The sequence below is a fragment of the Mycteria americana genome, chromosome 17 (assembly GCF_035582795.1).
Source record: "Mycteria americana isolate JAX WOST 10 ecotype Jacksonville Zoo and Gardens chromosome 17, USCA_MyAme_1.0, whole genome shotgun sequence".
Classification (NCBI taxonomy): domain Eukaryota; kingdom Metazoa; phylum Chordata; class Aves; order Ciconiiformes; family Ciconiidae; genus Mycteria; species Mycteria americana.
This window is the reverse complement of record NC_134381.1, coordinates 5,865,924-5,873,433: the sequence shown is the minus strand read 5'-3', so window position 1 is coordinate 5,873,433 and position 7,510 is coordinate 5,865,924.

Below are 7,510 nucleotides of genomic sequence, written 5' to 3'. Positions count from 1 at the left end.
TAAAATAGACCCAGGAGCAAAACATTCTGTAAACTACACTAGTGTTTGACTTACAGGGAACAAGGTGATTGCTCCAAAAGGAGTCAGCTATCATGTGGGATCTGATTGCCTGAGTATAGGACCTTGGAGCAATATGGTGGTACATATGGCCAAGTAGAATAGTGTTTTTACAAAATAGAAGGCAGAATTATGATGATCATCTGCAATATTTTAAAGCAGGACTTTACAAGTTAGAGCCCAACTTAAAAGGGAGAGAAGGTATTTTGAGTCTTACATCTAAGCCATTGATAGTGGCAGGGTTTTACAGTGTGTGCTGTACAATCACTGAACAAAAGCCCCAGATATTTCTGTTAATCAAAGCCCATCTTTTGAATCAGTTATTGGGTTTTTCCTCTTGTTGCAATCACTGGCCAGCACAAGCTGGATTACAGTGTTCTTTATTAACCGGCAAGGCTTGCTCCACCTTAATTAGTGCAGACCAGTGGAGTTAAGGTGAATGAGGTGAACATTAGATGCAATTTTATCATTGATGTTGAAAAGGCAACCAGACCTCAACTTTTCTCTCTGTAAGTACATGCCTTCCTTTTGTGAGATGATCAATAGCACTTCCACTGGAGGAGATGGGCAAAGCACCTTTCAGAACTGATAATTGCACAGGATCCAAATCTTTTCTAATAAAATATTTCAAAACCTTTACAAAATTTCTACTGAAGGCCAGCTTTCCTAGGAGACCTATAATTATTGAGAGCAAAAGAGAGGAGTTATCAACCTGTTTCACATAAATAGGACCAATTCAAACAAGGGACCTGAAAGACAGCGATATGGACAATGAAATAAGGGTGGAAAAAATTAATAATAATAATAATAATAAAAAGAACAAGGATCAATATCTCAAAGAAAAAAAAGATCTTTTAATTTTATACAAACCATAAAGGGTACACACATTCTGTGATTTCCCAGAGGCCTCCTGGCTGATTCTGTTTTCTTGTAAAACCCACATCTTTACACACTGCATCCACAAGTCCTGTCTTAGCAATACAAAATGTACATTCAGACTGCAGGACATCCCAAGAGGTTTAATCCCTTGATGCTGCTCTTCCTCTTCTTTTTCATGTTTCAAAGTCAAATATTTATCATTTGGCACCTTCTATGTTTTGTTTTGATCCTTGAAAGAAAGAAAAATCCCTTCTCGTTGCCTTCGCTCTGGAAAACCATGAAGGCAGAGGCACCATCATTTTCAATGGAGTGACCAGGAAGATGCAGTAAGATGATCAACTTAAGATAGCAGATAGGAAGATGGCTCCAAAACAGTCGTTTTCCCCAAACTGTGGCAACATATCTACATACTGACACATTCAAAACCTTGGCATCCAGGAGGGAAAAATACTAATTCAGGTTGAGGAAGACACTCTGACATCTTCCCTTACCTTTGAAAACATCTGTTTTAAATTCACAGCTTACACATTATGGCACAGTCTGATTTATGCTGAATCATCTTGAAGACCTGGCCCTTTCTAAGAAGAGTAGAGATCAAAATAAAGTGTTTTCTACACAGCACAGTTAGTGCATCCCATGCTTTTGTGTGCAGCATTAGTGCGGAATGTCCGTGGAAGGCCTGTTCTAAGTTTATCCTGATCCAAAGGTGTTCTCCTTCTCCTGAATTTGCCTGAACCGTTGTCCATACCATGAAAAATGAAGGTGTTGATCCTGTTTTCTTGCTGACAAGGTGTGATATAGATAATTCGTGAAACTGTGTGGGATAGCGTGTAAAAAGGGCCGAAATTGAAATTAAAAATCCAGTGATGTCCCCCTCTCCCACCACAGACAAACACACACAGACTCTCAGGTAGCTCTGCCTGTGTCTGCTGCTTCCAGCGTGGAGATTTGTTGCATAGAACTCTGATGGACTGGGGTAATGCTCCTCCAGCAGCACCCCTGCCTCCTTCCCTGCATGTGGCATCCCTCAATGATGTCTCAGCCAGAGGTGTATCCTCCTGGTCCCAAGGTCCTCCAGCCCTTTTAAAGGTCAGCCTCTGGTTTCTTTTCACACATGCTTGCCTGTGGAGGCTTGGCTCTTCATCTGTTCCACTTAGTGCGGAGGTGAGAGGAGGCCAATCAAAAAGAAAAGGATGAAAAAAAAAACAAAGAAGGGGAAAAATACCCACTTAGCAACAACTGAAAACCTCAAATGTCCATATGAGAGCCAGACTCTCTGAGGTACCCTCAGTGATAGCAGTAAGGACAGGAGCTGGGAGAAAAAGGAAAAGAAAAAAAGAAAAAATCATTACACTGAAAACTCACTTGAAAGAAGCATGGGAACATGGGTCTAAGCCAGGCTGCAGCTCAGCTTCCATTGCTGCTGCTGTGTTGAGCAGTGCTTATCATTCTATGTAGTTCAGAGAGCTTTCAGGTGATTGCTCTAAAAATACCTTATCTGCAATGGTTAAAAATAGTTTCCTCCTTTCTATTTATTGACCTCCCTCTTTACCATTATGACCTCCCTTTCCCAAACATCTCCCAAGTATTTAAAAATAACAATCTGTCTTTATTCCTTCCCAGCCTAATTTGATTAGTTTATATAGCTCTGTTTAATTGGGTGCATGTGAAAAATGAAGACCTAAAAGACAAGCTTTGCATTTGCTGTTTAGCGTGACAGTCTGATCTCTCACAGGAAGGAACAACACTCCTCACACACTGTCCCTGAATATGTTTTTGGTGATTCAAATATAAACTGCTCTTTTTTGAGCTACTGCTTTGTTGTCCTAGTGGTCCACAGTCTGAGGAAAAGTGCGCTCGGGGAAAGAGACACCTCAGATTGAGGGGAAAACAGTAGACAGAGCAGCAAACTGCAGTAACTTGCATTGCACATGGATTAACGGCTGTATCTTATTGCAATTACAGCTTTTCATTGCTGTGCCTTCTCTTGCTACATGCATGAGCCAGCACTGCAAGGTGCCTGGCCAGCGTAGCTGGCCCAGTCTTCTCGGACGTTGTTTAATTGCTGTCTCTCATGATTTGAAGTGGGCATTTATTTCTTCATTTTTGGTATTCTGGCAGCAACAGGAAGCAATCTTGAACTCATCAGAGAGGATGAACTCCATAACACTGCCACTTCAGACTGAATTGTCTCTTTAAGGCACCAGATATTTTCTTTAAACATTAACTTACATAAGGGAGAAGTTGTGCTTGCGGGAGTCCACAGGTGTAGGCATGGAAGGAAGGACTGTGCAGGATGTCTGTCCTGGTTTGATTTGGAAGGATGATTTAGAATTACATTGTCCATCCTTTGCTAGAGACTGGGTATTATTTAGGAAGCAATAGTATCAAACACAGGGGAAAAACAGTCCAGCAGAATGGATACAGATGCACTTCATTAAATTTAGTACTTTTGTGCTCCTCACTTCGTGATTGGGGACACAGAGAACAGCAGCCACTTTGTGCTGCAAGCACAGCTTTTTATAAGGACTTTGCAGTACCTTCTGCACTATTAACACTTGCTGTATTCTACTCCCAGGCTTAATTATTCATCTTATACCCAAATGTGCAGCAATGATTAAACTGAAGAGCATTTTCAAATGGAAGTGATGCTGCAGCATTGGAGAGATATGTATTTCAAGGGTATGAGTTTGTCCCTCTCCCCCTGCCCAGATCTTGTCTCCACTGAGCATTGCCTCTGTGCTCCTCCACTGCTCAATCTTTAAAGCACCTCTCTTTGTTTCCCTCTCTCCTTGCTCTCACAATTACATCTTTTAGCTCCCTCGTGTCATTACCTTTCCTCTCTGTTGATTCGCCTCTGCAACTGAATATTGTCTATTGCTCTCTCCAGAGGCTTGGATGAAAGTCCATTGAAGACAACTGAAGTTTTCTTACTGACTGTTGGAAGATATTGTTGAACGGAGGAAACATTAAGGATAACAAAACTTAACTGCAGTTTTCTGCCTGTGGATTGGGGATGGGTCAAGTGACTTCTCCTTATGTTTCCAACAGGCTTTACTTTCTCTGACTCCAGGAAACTTGAGCAAACCATTTCAGCACCATTTTTGAAGGACAAAGATGTGCAGACCCCAGGAGAAAGCACAAAATGGTCCTTTGAAGGGGCCATCTAATGAGAAGTAAGCCTTCTCACCTCACTCTGAATTTTGAAAATAACTTGAGACAAATGCGGGTAACAGTGAAGATGACTAATTTCTGCCACCAAAAAGTTAGCTTTCAGTTGAAACTAGTCATTTAAGCCATAGAAAGAGAGACTGTTACCTTTGGAGGATGAGTCATCCCACCCACTTTAGACACTGTACATAGGAAGAGGTGACTCATTCTCTGGAGATGCCTCCCTTTTTCTTCACAGCCTGTAGAGGAGGTCTAGATCACTGGCTTAGACATCTAAACTTTTACATGGCTAAAACTGGGTAAAAGTAATCCTCACTTTGCTGAAGAAGACACAGATATTACCATGCTTCACAATGAAGTACTGTGATGAACGCCAAACCACTGTTGCTCTGTGATCCTGCAAGTGGAGCTGCAGGATGGATCTCCTGTCTTGTCCTAAACAGGTCTGAAGTAATTGCTGCCCACGGTGAGTCCGCTCAGGTTCAAGCTGTGGCCTCAGCTGAATTCTCTTGGGAGACAGCAAGAATTCTTTTTGTGTTTCCTGCTACTAAGTAGTGTGTGAACACTCAAGAGTCCAGCTTGATTTCAAAAACCTCTTCCCTCTCCTTTGCCACCCCACCTGGACATTGCACCCTGTGGGCTGTGGTGCCTTCTTTCCACTGAGCTTCTCATCCTTAGTCACCTGATTCTATTTGGATATCTCTAACAGGCTTGGCTTACTGTCCCTGACACTACTAGGACATCCCAAGATCCTGGGGCAGATGGGAACTGAGTACAAGACCTGGTTTCTTCTTCCAAATATACCTCCAGCTAGGCTAGCTATGGCCATGCTCGCTGTCTCAGAGTGGAAGTACCCAGTCCAGTACTTCACACGATTATTTGAGTGCAGCCAGTTCTCTGCTGAAAGAGCATGAGAGCAGTGTTCAAATTTTTCATTTCTAGAAAACCACACAAGAGGAAAGAAGTTAGGACTTGTTCTTGCTCCCTTTTGCTCATAGTTTCTCCCTTGCATTTTTGTTGAGGGCTGCATCAGTACATTCATTTATAAAACTGACCCGAAGACAAATGCGCACAAGCTTTTCTTGCCTTCCCATTGCTATCTTGGAGGCAAGGCTCCAGTTTTTAACCATATGACACAGCAAGATAAGCCTTACAATAAAAAGCAAACAATGCAAGGCCAGCCCCAGGCCTCCAAGTCGTGATCTCCGTTTGTTCAGCATTTTCCCAGGAGGTTGTTGGAGATACCTGTGAATAAGGCTGAATGCAGAGAGTCAACTTTGCTGAAGCAAAGAGCACAGCATTCTGGGTTATTAAACCATTTGTCTTACAGCCCTGGGGAAAATGAATTTGCTACAGAAATTCACAAATGGACTGAGTTTGCTTGTCTCAAGCCTGCTTCTCTCCATTTCGCTGCATCCCCAGCTTGGCACCATTGTAGCATGAGCACCAGCTTCTGGTGAGAAGAGAGCAGAGACTGAAAAATGCAAAAAAAGGATGTGTCAGTAAAGCTATTTTTGAAACTGTCTCTGGCTCTGGTCTGCGTTATCTCCAGATCTCCTCTCGATAGTATTTTTTCATTGTTCATGATAGGTTAAGGGTTTTTTTTCAACACAGTGTTATGAGAACATTGCAAATTCATCAAGAATTTCCCTAAAAATTAACAAAACAAAAACAAAACCAGAGTTGATACTGTCAAAAAATTCACTCTTAGAGTAAACTATATTCTCCATGGCATGGTAATACAATATGCTATTAAATTCTTTCACTCAGGAGGGAATAAAGGATATTTGAGCATAAATGCATTATCCACAATCCACAATAGCACAGCCTATTCCCCTGTGGATAATGCTATTAGTGCTACATTTCAAATTAAAAAGCATATGCTCTTCTTCTTTCAAAAACAAGGGAGTGCTGCCCACTTCCTTCACTTGACTAAAAACAAAAGCTTTTAAAGTGATAAAACAGCATTCATTTGATAAAAACAACCATCTGCACCTGATTTAGCTAAGTGTTCGCATTTAAAGACAAATTGCTGGTTGGGAAAAATGAAATACAAGTGTGAAGGTTGACTTGATTTGACCACAAATTCATTATCTACTACCCCCACCAGTACTAACCCTAATTTTGACACTAAATCCTGACCTTGAATAGCAAGTCCTGATCAAGAGTTCTTTAAATAATTTTACTTACAACCCATCAAATAAACATGTTCTCAAACCCAGCCCCTCCCTTCTCAACCTATTAGTCTGTATTAGTTAAAGTGGGTTGCTTATTAAGTTTTTTGTATCTTCAGAATAATTTGGAAAGACACCAAGGTCTTAATGTACCAGATTTTCATAATGCAATGTGATATTAACAAACATCAAACTCCATCAATGATCTGTGCAGCAGGCATCGTTAAAGCATGTAATTAAGATAACACAAGATAACATCAGCCACAAAAAAGAAAGCGGAGGAGGGAACACAAATGCGGTTTTCTGAGGAGGCCGCATTGAGATCGTCCCTTTGAGGTCAGGGCATAGCAGCAACATGGGAACAGTGAAAATGCTATTCTTACAGTGCACTAAACTGAGATTAACAGTATGTTGCACGAATCATCCTCAGAACAACAGCAACTAGCACAGCCAGAATGGAAGATGAATAGTTGAATATACAAGTGTCCTTTTAGAAATGGTTATGCAGACTCCTATGGAAAAGTCCTCAAGTGTTATAACTTTTCCTTGATTTTTAAATCAGTGAGGAATATAATAAAGGCAACAATACCCACCTGTTAGAGAGTGCTTTTCATCAGTAGATCTCCTAGGCTGCGCAAAAGGGGTCAGTATTTTGAATTCCATACGTTATCTCCATTGCTTTAGTTCCTATGCCATTCTGCTGGGCACCCCCCAAAGGTGGATGTGCCCATGGGGTATGTGTCCTGGGGGGCAGGAGGGGTGCTAACAAAACACGAAATAGTGAAACCAATATCACTTTGCATTTTCAAGAATCACCCAGAGTCCCCCATCTGCTGGGCTATTTCTGCTCAGTTTAGGAGGAGAGAAGTGGGAAAAGTATTTTCTTTCCAGAATGTTTCCATAGGTTTTGAGAAGCGTTAGCGGCTGTGCACACCTCCTAATCTCTTTTCACTGGTAAACGGCTGGATATTTTCGTGCTGGAAAGTGTGGCTGTGGATGTGTCTGCTGTTCCTTTTCCTAGCATAACTGAATACATCCATACACAACTGAACATGTATATTTAGCTGTTAAAAAAAAAAAAATCCCAGCATATCATGATAAGAAGTTTATTCCCCACCAGAAGGTTCCATCCATTCGGGCAAAACTTTCAGCATTCCCAGACAGTAATAGACAAGCCCAAATATATATTTTAAATAATGTCAGAGAGGAGAGGTTACAAAACATATTTC